Source organism: Dermacentor andersoni, chromosome 6 (genome assembly GCF_023375885.2).
Source record: "Dermacentor andersoni chromosome 6, qqDerAnde1_hic_scaffold, whole genome shotgun sequence".
NCBI classification, from domain to species: domain Eukaryota; kingdom Metazoa; phylum Arthropoda; class Arachnida; order Ixodida; family Ixodidae; genus Dermacentor; species Dermacentor andersoni.
In genome coordinates this window covers 4,713,151-4,730,550 of record NC_092819.1, presented here as the reverse complement: position 1 = coordinate 4,730,550, position 17,400 = coordinate 4,713,151, and the positions used below count along the sequence as shown (strand labels likewise).

The 17,400-nt window shown below is 45.4% G+C and overlaps 2 protein-coding genes across 2 annotated transcripts in view; one reads left to right on the top strand and one right to left on the bottom strand.

Moving 5' to 3' along the window:
- Nucleotides 1-17,279, bottom strand: part of Dh44 (corticotropin-releasing diuretic hormone 44) — a 361,193-nt gene extending 343,914 nt beyond the window's left edge. The window contains exon 1 of the mRNA XM_050169823.2: nt 17,037-17,279. The gene's annotated coding sequence lies outside the window, so the exon portion shown is untranslated. The remainder of the gene's footprint in view (nt 1-17,036) is intronic.
- Nucleotides 1-17,400, top strand: part of LOC140218914 (uncharacterized) — a 541,895-nt gene that overhangs the window by 358,498 nt on the left and 165,997 nt on the right. The gene's annotated exons all lie outside the window — the stretch shown is intronic.

The following is a 17,400-nucleotide window of genomic DNA, read 5'->3' as shown; positions in this document are numbered from 1 at the left end:
GTAAAACAAGGCAAATAAACATGTAGCGCAATCACAGATTCACAGAAACATAGATCTCGCCCCCATTCCATCCACTCCATCCGATGTATCGCGTGCGACGGAAGGCGGCGCGCTTGCTCCCCGCTTTTCTCCTTTGCGCACGCAAGACTGAGCCACCATCGTCGGCTCACCCATTTCACCACCCCCTACTCTTTCACTCGCACATACAGCATGCGACGCGCGGTCCCGACGTTATTGCCCTGAGACTTCATACGAAACATGAGTGCGACGGCGACAGCAGGAATGCGCCTGGAGTGTTCATATAATTGGTACCACAATAAACAATAATAGCATCCGGCAACCGAAGCGTGCCGTGGCCGATTACTTTCCGCAAAAGAAGTAACAAACTGTCACCATGCGACAATTCGCTACGCCGCAACAATGTATTTTTTTTCCTTCTCTAGGGTGGGGGCACCGAAATAATAAAAAAATAAAACACAAAGGAGAGTATATGTTGGCGACAATCCAATGCCTACTTTGGGCACCTAATGTGGCTACCGAATGAATATCGAAAAAAAAACGTAAGACGCTTGGTCCACCGAGAACCATACGCATAGTGCTCGGTATTTTACACCGGCGAGACAAGACTTTCCGGAGAGGTTGCGCTCAAGCGAACACGGTGTAATCCGTCAAGTCTTCACAGTGATGGCGGTGAGCGACCATTGCTTCTTTTTCTCGTCTGCTAGCCAGAAGGCGTCCAAAACTCTGCCAGGCGAAAATTCACTCGGCCAGAGAAAACCACACGCGCACCGAAGTACGCCACGCGGTGATTTCGGGGCAACACAAGAAAAACGCATGCGCTCTGGCTGGCTCTGCCAGCCCGCGAGTAGGGTAGCGAGAATAAAAAAATTCAAGAGCCGCAATGTGTCCTCACGAATAAAAGTCAAAGAAGACAAAAAATGTAAGAACGTAGTTACCCTGGCTGGTTTCACTGTCTTGACATGGATGCTTTGGCGTTGGTGAAAAATAATGTCGATATTTTTTTATGCGACATGACGGCACAAATTAACCACCACAGCGCTTCGTCCCATCGTATCTCGCTGCGTGCTTTGTCAACTTGTCCGATAGTGTGTTGGTTTGGCTTGTATCATTGTATGTTCCGATCTAAGACTTTAGAAAGGGCAATGCACCTTTGGCGTCAAATGTTTATAACAACATTAAGCCCACAAAGTTCCGGAATTGAAAACCTAAAGCACGACTTTGGAAATGTTAATGCACCTTTCGCATCAAAAGTTTATTAGAACTTTATACCCATAAAGTGTCAGAATTGAAATCCAAGCGCTCCCGATTGCGCGGCCTCGGCGAGATGCCGCGATGAGCGCGGCCGCAAGCCTGCGCTCGGGTGGAGCTCCTGGCGTTGCGATGTGTGTGGTGCATGCCGCCAAATCCAGCCCGATTTCGCAATGTTCGCGCTAAAATGTGTTTTCGAGCGTGAAAAGGACATTCTAGGCAAAATCGAGCATGATTTCCGGCGGCGCATGGACAGCACGAAAAAATTTCGGGGGGGGGGGGGGCTGAAGCCCCATAAGACCCCCCCCCCCCCCCTGGCTACGCCCCTGTTCAATAATGAAGGGAACCTCAGACATCGACCCGTTCGTAGCAATTGCTACAAAGGAAACGGGTTCCTCGAAAGGAAAGCCTCAGACTTGAAGAAAAATTCGTCCTGACCCGGGACTCGAACCCGGAACCACCGCCTGCGAACGGGTGGATGTCTGATTTTCCCCTTATTATGCACTTCTCTCCACCTTGCGGGTTTCCGTGGAACTACTACGTCAAACAGTCTTCAATACATCAGAGGAATTTTTATTGACGGAAAAATTCGCGCCGGACCATTCGTACGGTGGCGGAACAGCCATCGAAGCTGTCGATCGCAGACCGAGCAACTACTGCCAAACTCCGCTACCAGAAACATTCTCTTGAATTTTGAATTTGCCCCTGCGAAACTCGAAGGAGGTGGCGATTGACGCTTTTGCCGCTTGGATGTAGGCGAAAAGAAACAAGGCGCTTCCTCTCGTCCTTCCTTGCTTGCGCGATCACATATATGGCCCACTCAGCGATATGAGCCGACTAGCCCAGAAACAGGTACTCCCGAACGATCATCGCGCACGCTCGAAGAGCAATGCGGTTCTTACACACCGCGGCACACATGTTTGCGTTGCGCGCAGACGACAGCCGCCAGCGCGGGTGCACTGCGCAGGCGCGGCGTGCGTTGAAATCACGTGCCCTTTCTTTCTTCTGCGCCGTACTCTCGTTCGTTATCTTTTTTTGTTCACGTTACGGACGTTAGTCAGCGGAATTCCAAAGAATTCAGACACTGGTTCGTGGCACCCATTCTGGCGCTCAGGTAAAATACGCGGAATGCACGAGTGGCTCTTCATGCGCCACCAAAAATACAGTCGTTCGAATGGGCATAGGCAATGCATAGTCAATGGATAGGCAATAGGCATGCGTTCCGGGACAGGTACGGGTATGACGCTGTATGTCTCGACAATGGTGGCCAGGACTATATTTCACTCGTACGATGTGTATGCCATCAGGTTTTGGATGCGCTTGCTGATGAGCTTCTCGTTGAATAACATTTATTTATTGTTACTCGCATTTATCTACATAGCTACTTTTACCCGAAGTCAGAGTAGGGAGTATATGGTTCAATTGAACCAAAATATGCGGTGAAAAGAACAGATATGTGTATTTGACAGTGAACGCTTGACACTGCTTGATATGTGTATTTGACAGTGAAACAAACACATACAGACAGTGGTAAATAATCGCAATTACTTGCCGATGAATTCAACACACGAAAAATAAGTGCTGATAACGGAGTAATTATATACGATGCGAAGAAAAACAAACAATAAAACTAAAAGTGTTTTGTGCGGAATTGAAGCACACAAAGTCATGCCACTAGCTGGCTGCGGTTTCCAAGTACGGCGGAGAAAACGTTATCACGGCCACAAACCACTGCCTGATATTCGCCACACTTGTGGCTGTGGTCTCGTGTTCGGGATGCGCGATCAGGCAGTTAGCTTTGCACACGTTTGACTTAAATTTATTTTGTCCATACGTGCCATAACTACAATACAGACACGATGCACACCGGGGGCTCCGGACCTGGGGCTCTTCAACTTGCACCCAACGCCACGGGCCCTTTTACACTTCACCCCAATTGAGAGCAGCCGCGGCGGCCGGGACTCGATCGCGCGACCTTGTGTATAGCAGCTTGCAACGAAATAGCCACTAAGCCACCATGGCAAGTCGCTGGATTTCAATCACTGTGATTTCGCACGTGAGCTGACTTGAAAGAAAAAAAATGTACGACGAATTTTGACGGGCTCCCATGACAATGCATATTTTAATGTTACGCCCCGTTAGCAGCGAAGTGCGTTGATCAGTTTTGAGCGCCTTCTTAAAAAGTTTATTGGTAACACACTTGAGAACGTTATAAATGTATAAAAAACTGCTTGAAGTGCGAATTTCTAGTTTTATTTAAGAGGAATGTTTAGCTCGGGAGCGCCTATATAAAGATACATAAGAAACGAGAAATTTCTTTCCGGTTTTATCGCTGCACCTAACATCAGGAAGGTTGTCGCATTTAAAAGAACGCGCTAAAATCGAGTGACTGTACGAAGTAGCATTCTTGAATTTTCTTTTTTTGACGTGCAATAAAAGAAAAAGGGACACGCCAGAAAGATATAGCAATACGAACGAACTGAAGAGCGAGTTCCTGCGAGTAGTTCACAATTGGCGACACAAAAGCTACAAGTTCACCATGCAAGTCTTGACGAATGAACAATCGCTGACTTGTGCTCTAGATTATGATTATCCATTCGTCAACATTACGTTTGTGTCTAACATTTTCGAGGTGCTCTAGTTATGTGCATGTAACTGTGCTGAAATGTTTATTGCGAACCAAGATGGTTTCTTGTCGCTAACTTTCAAAAAAGCCACCACGGAATGTACATTGTAAAAGCAGCACCTCAAGTAAGCTAGCTGCGTGACATTTCACGTGATGCAAAAAAAAAGCGCGAAAAAGTATTATTGCATACGTACGCGCTTGTGGTAAACACTCTGGCCAGCCTTGTGGGCACATCATCATTATCCGTTCATTTGTTTGCCGATGATTGCGTAATTTTCCGAGAAATAACAAGTCCAAATGACGCCGCTCTTCTTCAAGCTGACATTAACGCAGTCTTTGAGTGGTGTAATAGATGGCTTATGGCACTAAACATTAAAAAATGCAAATTCATGCGAGTGTCTAGAAAGATTACTAGTTTACCCATTTATCACCTAAATAATTCACTGCTCGACAGCGTATCTTCATATAAGTACCTCAGAGTTCGCATCAGTAGCAATCTAACATGGAATACTCACATATCTCATGTTGTCTGCAGCGCTAATCGTATGCTCGGATATCTTCGTCGTAACTTTGCAAAATCACCTTCGTCTCATTCGGCCACTGATTCACTCATTCGCCCTAAGTTAGAATATGCCGCTTCGGTTTGGGATCTGCATTATAATAATTTGGTACATTCGCTTGAAATGGTGCAAAATAATTCGGTCCGTTTTATACTCTCTAATTACAATCGAATCGCGAGCATCACGGTAATGAAAGCTAACCTTAATCTACCTACGCTTGCTTCTCGACGTACGATGCTTTGCTTAAGCCTTTTTCACAAACTGTATGATCATCCCTACCTGGGTGATTTACTAATACTTCCTCCCCATTACGTTTCGCACCGTCTGGATCAAGCTCATAAAGTTGGCATTCCGTTGTGTGAAACAGAATCAGTCCTACAGTCCTACATACCACGCACATCAAATTATTCGTATTGCCTTCCCAAATTGGTAGTAACAATTTCAGATCATGAAAAATTTGTGACTTCATTAACCATCTTGTAACATCTTGTTTTAGTCTGCCTCTTTATAGCTATTACTGTATAATTAGAAAAACTGGACTGCTTCTTTGTATATCATCATCATCATCAGCCTGGTTATGCCCACTGCAGGGCAAAGGCCTCTCCCATACTTCTCCAACAGCCCCGGTCATGTACTAATTGTGGCCATGTCGTCCCTGCAAACTCTTTGTATATATATAGTATTTTTTTGTAACATGTATTTTGCCTCTTCCTAACTACTATCGCATAATTAGAAACATTGTGCTGCTTCCTGTAGTTAAAATTTTGTTGTTTTTCTCTATTTTGTACCACTCCCCTCTGTAATGTCTGTTGACCCTGAGGGTATCATAAATAAATAATTAAATAAATAAATAAATTAGTTGTTGCTCCTCTCGCGCTTGTGAGATGTAAACTTGCAAAATAGAAGCGGTGTTGTCACGGATTGATATTCGCCGCCGGTGTCGCATTTTTGTTTTCTTTTTTTGGTGAACTCGTCGCATTCCCATTTTGACTACACGTGGGAAATGCGAGAGAGCTCTGGCCGTGCTATCGGCTTTTTCGCATACATTATGGGCGCGCCGCCCGGAGGCTTTCACAGCGAACGCCTCGGACTGGCGCCGCGTTCTCGCTCTGCAGCGGCGGAGTTCTTCGCGTTGCCGCTGAGCGTGGGAAGAGTCGCGCTCTGCCAAAAGCAGTGTCGTTTATAAATGACGCTTCTTTTCTTTTTTCTCGACGTCAAAGGTGCATGCGACCAATGCCGGTAACAAGTGGCCTCCCAGCTATCTGGAAGCTCTCGCTTTGAGTAGTTAATAGCGTGCATACAGGTCAGCCTAGCCGAGAGGCGCTCATGGTGGCGGCTGAGCGCGGTCCAAACTGACCGCCCCGCAGGGTGAGATTTGGGGCACTGTTCGACGTCCGCGGCCCTTCCCGAGCAAGGCCGCCTGCGTGGCCTCGAGGTGGGCGCAACGGATAGCAATGCTGCCTGCTGCAAAGTGTGCTTTGGTTGTCTTCACACGCAAAAACAATATCCCCATATCGCGTTTCTATGAACGGACAACTAGCTTTTTTAATACTAATACGCAGTGATTTCTTGTTTGTCGTCACTGGCAGATATGTTTCACGGGGCGCCGATTGCGTACATCGAGGATGTTAATTTCTTCCATTGCAGACAGCTGTTGACTGTGTGGTGTGCAACCTATGGTGGGGCTGTGCAGAACAATATGCTCCTCCTGCGCATCACATTCATGTTTTTCTCATATGCACGCAACAGCACCATTCACTTGCTGCACTAGTATCAGCGGCTACACACCAGTCGGGGGTTACATCATTGCGCCCCAAATTCAGCAGCAACTGATATTACCAGGCACTATCTGATCCCAAACACGTCGACTCTGTTACGGTTTATATTCGTCATCGTTCAAACACCTGCGACCGACACTTGCCTTTCCTTCAGGCACAGCCACCTTGTACGACATTATACAGCGAAGCTGTATACCTCTATCGTCCAAGGAAATTTTCGCGTCGTTGTTGGTATGGTGAGCAAAGAACTCCCATACGTGGGCCGATCCCGCCGACAGTGCGCTGCCGGGTCGACCCGCGGCGGAGGTGCAGTTTGACATTAGGGGCCCACATACGAAGCTTCGCTGATCATCCTTCTTCACAGAGTGGAAGGGCACTGAGTTTCTTTTTTTCTTTTTTCGGGTAAACATTTCTCATTATGGCTGCAAACGCCTCGAATTAAAAAAAAAAAAAAAACAGACTGAAAACCTCCGTTTATTCAGCGCTCCCTTCTAAAGCGTCAAATGTGTCTCCCTATTCTTCAAGTTACGAGGAAACGCACGAGAGTGCTATTGTTGACATTAATTTGTGGTGTTTTTTTTTACCGTTCCGAAGGCGCACAGAGGACAATGAGGGACGCCGTGCTAGTTCAAGGGCTCCAGGTTCCCTTTGGTCACGTGAGGTTCCGCTGAGTGCGCGCGGTTGTCTTTGCACTCAGCCACGGCCAAGTGTCGAACCCGCCACCTCACCAGCATATAGCCGCTGAGCTGGCCGTGCACCGTAAAAAATGGGCAGGGTTTACATTTAAATCTCAAGTTTCCCACTGGGGCATCTCTCGAAGCCCTAGTGTCGCGTCCGGCCGTTAAACCTCACAAATAATTACGCGTGTTACGAGTTTGACGCGTAGTGGCAAAACGCCACTTGAGGCATCTTTGAGATCGCCACGAAACAGCCAACGTTTTTTCCAGCAAGGGTAGGAAACTGGCAAGCCGCACCAATCTTGTTTACACGTCGGCGGCACCTTAAAAGGTGGTCTCTCTGCTCTTCTGGTTCCTTATGCCCCTTACTTTTCACCTCAGAAATATGGAATGTGAGCATAGCTCTTACGTTTTCAAGCTGGTCCATTACGTGGTTGTTCGCACAGCACGTGACCAAGGCATCGAGTACCGGTGCGCCCACCGGCTCTGCTGGCGCCTGTCCACAGTCTAGATGCGCTGAAGTGGTTTATCGCGACGTGCCGCACAACAGCACCGATGTTACAAATGACTGCTCACATTTTGCGATCGGCAATTGGCAGAGGCAGAGCAAAGCTTGGCAGCTACATATTGGCCGCCTCTTGACGGTGAGCCGTGGCCTTAACCCGTGACACTGAGGCGATGCAAGCCTTTTCATTCCCGACGGCCGCGGCACTCGTTTCTAGGCGCACGATCCGTCCTCATTCCGGCCGTCTCATGTCAGCGAGACGGAGCGTTTATTGCGAAATCGCATAACATGCAGTACTGTGCAGCAACTCTTTTCCAGGAGCACTCGTCCGGATCATACAATAGCAGATGCGAGATAAAGCCAGGTATTATTTCTGGACGCGGTAATCGCACAGAGACGGTAGTGGCCGTGCATTTATGCTTTATAGGCGCATGCCCAGATGCCGAGGCGTGAAACGTATAGTGGCGCGTACACGTGACAAGTGCAGCGGCGGTGCAGGCTTAAGACGCGTAAGAAAATCTAGCTTCTTCGTGGTTTTACTCCCCCTCTGGAGTATATTTACCATCGTTCTTATTAGCGAAGCTTTCGAGAACTCCGAAGCGTTTCTTTCAGATAAGAGAGCGCGGGTGCGCTTTGCAGTGGTGGAGACGACAGGCGGGTAGGCTCTATAGCGACGGGACGGTGAAACCAGTAGATGTATGAGTCATGCACATTTGGCGCTTGCCTCAAGAAACAAACTACGTGGAACAAAAAAGGAATCCACTGCACACATTTTGGCAAACTACTGTCGGCGAAGTACGTCTTTCGCGCCTCAACCCATTGCTCGTAGTTCATCTTAGACAGTGGATACACCAAAGACGAAACATGCAACTTTCTCCCAGACGATGAAAGTTTATCTTGAAAGATAAGCTAAGCTGTTTGCAAGGCCGTGCCGAGGCTTCAATGCGTGCACGACTTTTGTCAGCATTGGAAACTTTGGGGCCTTTACCCTGTGAGAACATAAAGACAAGAAGAATTTGCTAGAATTTAGTTCTGAACGGATGTTTGCCAAATATAAAAGCATTGCATCTTCGATTAGCGGCATAGGCCCACAACAAAAGTGTTAAATTGTGTGCGAGGATAGAGATCATTCCAAGCTAGGAAACGAGACCCAAGTGAGAGAGGACAAAAGTAGGACTAATGGAGTGAAAGTGCTGACACAATTGACACTTTAACATGCGTGCATGTCTATCCCACAACGCGTGTACGTTTTTTTGTTCGCAATGCGGCCCCACTTGAACGCGTGTGCCGTTTCTATGCACGGCAGCTTGACCGCCTGTCAGCGGCGGATGAAGCAGGCCAAGTGGGCTGGCGCTTGAGAAGCGCGCCTGCACACCTGTACTCTCTCCGAACGTGGAATCGGCAGCGTCGCCAGCGCGGCGGTCAACAGTTTTCTGCGCATAACATCCGATAAAGGTTTTGAAAGCTTGAAATTTGCAAGGACACCAGCATAGACACTCGTAGAAATACAGACTGCATGAAGAAAAGCCCACAATAAATCGCCCGAGCCCGAAGCTGTCGAGCCATGTGCTTAAAAAAACATAAAAATACTTTTTTTTGTTTCTGTTTTTCTCTGCTTACTACGGCGTCCAATTTGTGAGAATGCACTCCAGGGCTGCCACTCCCTTAAGAATAGCTGCATTGAAGATTGTTGATCAAGCTCCTGCTTCCGGAACAACCTCAGCTATGAAAATTAACTAAAGCAATGAAAGGGGTATATATACATACATATATATATATATATATATATATATATATATATATATACACACACACGGGAAGAAATGCAACCGAGGGGCCCGAATTTTATTAATCATATCATAAGAAACCAATAAAGCCACTAAAGACAACATAAGGGAAATGCCTTGTTTTTACTAAATGAATTAAAGAAATGATGAAGTAATGAAAATGAAAATAACTGACAAAAGAACTGGCCGCACGCGAGGAACGATCCAACGTCTCGGCATTACTCGTAAAATGTAAATAAATAAACAATTTTTTATTCATTTATTTATACAATAATGCGGACAAGAATTCGAAGCAGGGCGACAAATATACAAAAGATTGTATACAAAGAAGAACAAGATGAAACAAGTATGTAACCCGTTTTTCACACAAGTTCTTTCGTCATAAGGTAGACGATTAAGAAAAAATTTAATTTGATTTCAGTATAAATATAATTAATACACGAAATAACAAGATTATTTACACAAATTGTATACAGCTCACGGGCGCGGGGGGTATGCTTCAGTTAGTTTATTCCAGTCATCTATTTTTTGTGGAAAGAAAGAGTACTGAAAAGTGTCAGTCCTTGCGAAAATTGCTGTTAGAGAATGAGGGTAGTGGTGTCGAGTGGGTCTGCTTATCAAGGGGGATGCGTAATTTGCGGTGTCTAAGGTTAGCCTATGATTAATTAAGTTTGAAAGAAACTCTAGCCGACTTTTCTTTCTTCGAATTTGTTATAGTTCAATGCTGTTATCAGTTAGTAATACAGTGGGGGAGTCAGTGGCCTTAAATTTACTGTAAATAAATCGTACTGCTTTTCTTTGAATTCTTTCTAGGATCTTAATGTTAATTTTTGTGTGAGGGTTCCAAACTATGGAAGCATACTCAAGCTTTGGCCTAATTAAGGAAAGGTAAGAGAGTAGTTTAACACTAGGCGGAGCAGTCTTGAGTTTGTGGCGCAGAAGGCATAGTTTCCGGAAAGCGTCAGGGCAGATGGTATTTGTGTGTAAGTTCCATGATAAGGCAGTCGTTAATGTTAAGCCTAAATATTTATAGCAGGTTACTTCCAGTAAAGATGCTGCAGCCAAAATGTAAGTGTAGTCTAAGGGGACTTTTTGCGCGTTATGGGGAGATAGACGCACCTAGTTGCATTAAGAAGCATTCCCCATTGCTCACACCCTTTCAACACATTGCCTAAGTTAGAGTTGAGGTCACATTGGTCGGTAATGCAGGTAACTTCTCTAAATACACAAAACACAATCATCAGCAAATAGACGAACTTGAACTGGGGTGTTCAAATATATAGCAAAAAAGCAGAGGGCCAAGAATGCCAGAAGTTGTGTATATATATATATATATATATATATATATATATATATATATATATATATATATATATATATATATATATATATATTGTAGCGTTCCTAACTAGAACGGCTGTGGAAAACACATATTCAGTGAGACGGGTGTCGTCCGCCATTTAATCTAACTTCTTCGTCCTCCCTTCTTCCTCTAGACCACTTCGTCTCTACTTTCATGCATCCAGCACAGACACTTTCACTCTTCCGGATTTCTCATGATACTGAATATGTTGCCGATAAAGGCGCCCTTCGTGCGACCTCAGGCTCCGGTGTATCAGACGTTCTACACAATTCCATGCTGGCATGCGGTCTTAATTGTTTGAAATGGCCCGTAAAATTTTGAATCTAAAGGTACAGCTTCTTTCCTTACAAGGACATAGACTCCAGGTTGCAGGTCCGGTATCTCGTTGCTGTGCCTTAAAGTTCCTCTTCATGCGGCGCTTGTAGACCTGCTGTTCTTTGACACTTTTCTTGATTTCAGCGAGCTCGAGGTTTTCCAGGAACCCTAGCTCGCGATCTGCAGGAAGTGCTGACGCGGAGTGGAAAATGAGGACTGCAGCAGTCTTAACCAGGGGCGTACGATATGTCGCGGTCTTTCGCAGTGGCCTCGAGGCAGCATTTACAGCCAAAGTGTGGTTCCATCTTCAGATGCCGTTTGACATCTCATATGGCATGTTCGGCTCAAACCGTTTGCTGCCAGGTGCTATGAAGAATTCATTGTCATTATCCTATGATCCTGTGGCCTCTTCGATTATCCTATGATCCTGTGGCCTCTTCGATAAGTTGGCACTCCGGAAAGCCGGCAGTTGTGGCAGACTAGCGTCTTTGTGTGTATAAAACATTGAGCAGATCGATAACGCTGTTTGCGTCTTCTTCACCAGCTTTAGCTGCAATCGGCCTTGTGCACTCATATATGGAAAGCAGGAAAGCTTGTGTTCGGTTGACTCCTTCCCCCGTTGGTTTTGAGCTCAGCGAAGTCCATGTGAGTTACTTCGAGCGCGACGCTTGATAATTCGGGGTTTGTCATACCGTCTGTAGATTGCTTGAATTTAACTTTATTCACCTGGCAGAGGTGGCATGTGCCTATATAATTGCTGATGTCGTTTTTCATGCCCGGCCATATGAATATCATGAGCAGTTCCTCATACGTGCACCAGAAGCCATCATATCCTCCCGATTCAGGAGTGACGTGGTAAGATGAATCGTTTCAACCATATTTGGCTTTCCCATAGCTCATTATGATTGATTACTTCTGTATTCTCACTTTATTCGTGTACAAAATATCTGGATAGTGCGTCAACATCACAGAGGAGCGGCACAGGACGGTGACAAATAACGAAATCAAGCTGTTAGTTGACCCATCTGACAATGCGGCCTCTTCGTTGGGCCATGCTCAGAAGTCAATAGTCGGTGAGAAACATTAATTTGGCTCCTTGCAGGCTAGTACGAAAATACCGAGCAGCTTTTTAAGACGGCCAGAGCTTCCTTTTCTGTGCTAGAGTAACTGATTTCGGCGGGTTTCAGCGTATGGCAGTTGTACCCCACAACGTGGTGTTTCGTTTCATCAGCTTCTTTTGAGGGTCTCTGGTATAGAACTGCACCGGTAGCATAGTGTGATGCGTCCGTATTCAGCACGAAAGGCAACAAATATCAGGTATTCGCAAGATGCGGTCTGACGAGATTAGTTTTACCAGCTCGCAATAGGCACCTCCACACTCATCATACCAATGAAAAGGCACGTCTTCCTGAATTAAACGTGTGAGGCGCCTTGCTCTCAGTGCATAGCCTTTGATAAACGCCCTGAAGTGTCCTGCAAGACACTGAAAAACACACAGAGAGTGCAGGTCATAAGGCTTTACCAGCTCTGTATCGATCATTTCTGAGTGCTTTTAGTCTGTCCATCAAACACCCTGCAGTGTAGCATCCCATCTTTCTACTTCATTGCCTTAGAAAGCCTCTAAAACGTTGCTTTTGCACACTTCTGAACATGTTGGTCCTTGTTCCATGAGTTGCACATCACAGCATTTTCTGGCGACAGCGGCCAAATAGCGGCGCATATTCGAAATTTTGGCAAGTATCCTTCAAAAACATCCAGCTCAACAATAACTCGTGTTTGCTGCTTTCTATTGATTGAGCGGCTGGGCTAAAGTTCTCATTATTTCACTTTGTTGATCATATGCATTTGCAGTTGTTCTACAACAGTAAAGACCAGGCTCACCTTCACGGCAGGCGTTTCCTCTTGGAGGGTGCACGGCGTATGTGTTCCAGAACGAGTTCGCTCAGTGTCTGGAGCTGTACGCTCACTGTCACTGATCCGATTTGCACCAGGGCTTGGCAGCTGATTGCTGCTTTTTCCAGCGCCACGTTGATCAGCCCGGTAGAACTAACTTCGCGAGGAAGGTCCGTCGCTGGCTCACCCTACGCTTGGCATCGGGTGAAAACAGTCGACTCCAAATGACGCCTGGTCGACGAGCAACCTAGCCAACATGTCTGGTCTTCAAAAGCTGTCGGCTGCTGCAAAAATGCAACTTTCCTAACAAGAATGGCTGTAGAAAAGACATAATTTCGGTGATACCAGTCGCCCACCATTTAATCTCACTTCCTCGTCCTCCCTTTTCGCCGAGCCCACTTCTTCGTGTGCTTTCCTCCATCCAACACACACACACACACACACACACACACACACACACACACACAGACACACACACATATATATATATGAGAGAGAGAGAGAAAGAAAGAGAGAAAGAAAGAGAGAAGTCACGTAGGTTTCAGTGTGCCTGTATGCGGCTAAAACGTTGCGGGTTTTAGAGAAAGCTTCACAGGGCAATAAGCATCGCCTAGACATCAGTTGGCTTCGACAATCTTGCCATGAATGATCGCTAAATATTTTCAATAGGGGGTTGCTAAAATGTTCAATAATTTTTGAAGCCCAATTCAAGCAATCGACAGCGCAATTCTTTCAAAGTGCGACATTTCAAAAAGACAGTCACGATCTAGAAGGTGTTGCCTTGATGTTTACCAGTGGCTCTTTTTAATAGCCTCTCATATATCCCGCATTTCGACTTCCAACCAGAACTACACAGAGAGTGAGACATAACACCAAACTCACAGGGAGCTAACTTTTAGGCTATCGATTCTAATTACGGCACATGCCAACGCATTCCGGTGCGTTCTTTCTAGGTCGATAAAGCTGATCATGTACTCAGCGATGTCTTACCTTGAATATTTCACTCAGCTCTTACAGGGATAATGTCACGCACAGAGGAAATGTACATGTACTGCACAATATAGCATTCTTCGGTGCACGACGAACCTTGGTTACAAATCATGTGCGGAAAACATGTTTTTCTGATAACATCATAACACTATATAATTTCTACGAATGGAACTCCGGACTAGGAAAGAAAAGTGCTTATTTATGTGGCCCTCACGGCCGAATCCAGCTTACATGAAAGCATCAGTAAAAAGGGCGATCTTAATAATACACGCAAGACTGTTAAATTGCTTGATTAGATAGCTTATAAATATAGGTTTCTGAGAAAATAATTTCTGGAAACAGGTAGACTTTCTCCACGAAGATTGTTCGTATAACAGCAGGACTTACGAGGTACACATTACTGACAGAAAGAAAAGGCTTTACGTGTTATATTGCAAACCTCAAGGCCAGGACAAATGTGATATGTATGAACAAACTTGTCGCGTAGTTTAGCATGATGGCATGGGCTATTGAACGCGGTCAATCGAAGCAATTTCTGATGTCGATGGAAGGGCCTGTTTGATCTTTACAGCTCTTATAATATAACCATCTGCCATAACCGCTACATGTTCTGCAATTCCCTGCTAATGTTTCTAGTGATTTCTTCAAAGCAAAGCATTTGGTGCATTTCGTTAGGCCGAATCCGGATATGCATGCTACGTCTCCATGGCTTCAACTGTCAAGTATACAGCGAACACAAGTTACCAAAGGTAACCTTGTACTGAACGACCAATAAACACTGGCTTTAAATGATTAAGTGTTTGAAATGATCAAGTGTTTAGTTTAAACGTGTGTGTTTGTGGCTTTGTGCGTGTTCGCGCGTGTTTTGTTGTGACCTGTGTTCAGGTTTCCACGGAGCAAATGATTGCAAATATCATGAGAATTCTTCTTCTTACGTTGTTCTTGTCAGCTTGTTGCGATCAGACATATTACCGAAGAAGCAAATTCGCGCAATAGTAAACGCAGCGTACGATGTGAACAGATAAACAACACTAGCACCTTAGATATGTTTCGGATGCCTACATGTGGCTGAAACTCTACACAAATGCCATTTGAACAAACACATTCATCATAGAATTATTCAGTTTAAATTAAAATTATTTCATTCGCCGAATCAGGATAAATAAACACTGTATACAGCGTACATTGAACATGCACCAACTATATTTTACGAAGGTTAAGGTATCCAATGCATCCGGTTGGCAATTAGCGCAATACTTCTACCTGCGGTTAGGTTTCTTCGCATTGCTTGTATTTTCTAACATCGCTTAGATTTCTAAGCTCTTAATAAAACTTTGTGCTTGTAATACATATTCAAGTTATGCAACCCTGTACTTATGTTATACACTCCGTTAATTAGACTCGATGTAGAACACGTTTTTAGTTTATATTACATTCGCCCGCGTAATATTGTAAAGCTGATATATTTGTGCTTACTTTGATTCATGGCGTGACTATTGCGCTTTCTTGTAATCGGTACATTGCTTGCCCTGTGCGGCGTTGCAGACCCCGTCGATCTTGACGAGTAGCTTTTTGCTAGAGCTGCAATAAAACCTATTAGCAATTCGTTGTTTCCAATATGGTATAATCGAAGTGGGCAGCACGTGAAATGTTCATTTTCGGCTTGTTGATTTAAGCGAGCCGATCGAAATGAGCGACGCTGTGCACTCGGCCGCAGCTCTCGACGTTCGCCTCGTGCGCGCGTGCAGTCGGGGTCTGCGCTGCTGTCTTCGCACGGCAGCAGAACGAAGTATGTTGAACGAAAATTGCCGGTTTTGCCGGGGTGACATCGCCCTCATCAGTTAGTTCTTCAAAAGTTTAATTACAGTATCTACCTGATGCCGTTTTAGGAAGGCCATAGGTTTGTTGAAATGGTTCAACTAAAGTTACGTTTATGGACATTGTAATAGAGGGTCATTACACGTGTAATATGCAGCTATATTCACAGTCCGTCTTTTGCACAGGCTACGAGGTGCTGGCACGTACTCGTTGTGCTGGTGTTTACATTCACATCCTAGCTGCTACTTAAGTGTTATCGCCACAAGGAGCCAGATTTGCCTTCCTCGGTGTCTGCGACGAAGTCTCTAATAGTATAATCATTCGTGGAACGCTCAGCAAGCAAATTGTTCATCAATGTCATTTACGCTGTGCCACGAAATTTGCCGACTTTTTCTGTCTTTGAATAGGAACATGGTTTTTGATTAAGATAAGCTTCACTTTTTCTACGACACGCAAGCTTATCAAATATCGAATAAAGAGATCATAACGGTAATTATCTTTAGTTATTGTCCCTAACGTCCTAAATTCTGTCATTTTCATGTAAATTAGCGCTTAATAATGCGAGCAGTCTTTTTTTTTATGTGTGTAGCAGAAAGCTTTGCCAGAACAACACTCCATGTATACTACGGACATGTGCATCAATTTATGCTGCTGTATGACCCAGTGAAGAAACAATCGAAAGTTTCCAATGTCCTTGTGTCGTACGATTCTTAGCAAGAAAATCTAGAACGCTTTAAAATATTGCGTGATATCTCGCATCGCTAATTGCGTGATATAATAAGGATCAAGCAGCTAAGCCCGGAAGTGTGATGTCGCCGCGGACACCCCGACACCTCTGCAGTGCGCTGCTGCTTCAAGCAGGGCGTCAAGCTCCGGGTGAGTGGGCATGCCGTAAGTGCGTTCACCACTTCCACAAGATGGAATTTTCGCCAATGGCAATGGAATTCACACATTCGTTCAAAATCAACTGTCCACTGTCGAATGCGTTCTGTGAAAAAAAAATACTTAAGAAACGTACCAACTGTTCACCTGCAAGTGGTTATAGTACGTGTATTTCTGTTACTATACTACAACGGCCAAATTTAAAAAGAAATCCTAGTTGTACGACACGTAGCATATTTGGCAGCTCATTGGTTGCGTAAATTTTCATATTGTTCTGAGGTCCTCAGGTAAAGTAGCCAGTACAACTTGGTTTTTAATTCGGCGAAATGATGCTTTTTTTATCGAACATACTTCGAGATAAACCAACCAGAGCATTTAAAAAGACAGGAACGAACAAGTAAGGCCTTAATAGCGTAAGATAAGCGACCTCGTTTTATGGGACGCTTTCAGATTCATTCTTTCACTATAGTGGCAGCCGAAACCCGCATCCACAGTCCCGTACAAACAACCGAGTTCATCAGCAGTTGACGATACATTCACCAAGCAGTTCAGTGGGCCACGCAGAAGACTCACCTGATGGCAGAAAACTCCTCCGGCGATCAGCGCAAGGGTGACGAGTTCTGGGACCTCCGGAGCGGCTGTACTACAACGACGCCCTGAATCGAGCTGAGATGCGCTCCGGGCACGAAACGAGCGAAACTCGCGAACACACGCCGGTGAGTCCCGCCAAAAAAGTCTTTCCAGTGAGGCCGGTAGCAGGCGAATTTTTCGCACCCGTGTGGCCGCCGCCGCAGTCCGAGGAGTTCCACTCACCGGGGCTGCCCCCTCTCTAATAAAGCTCGCTTTTTATTGGCTGCGTGGGAAGGAACACTCCGCGCATGCGCCCAGGTCGCGCGCCGCGCAAACCTCCTCTCCTCCCGTCCCTCCCATCCCTTTC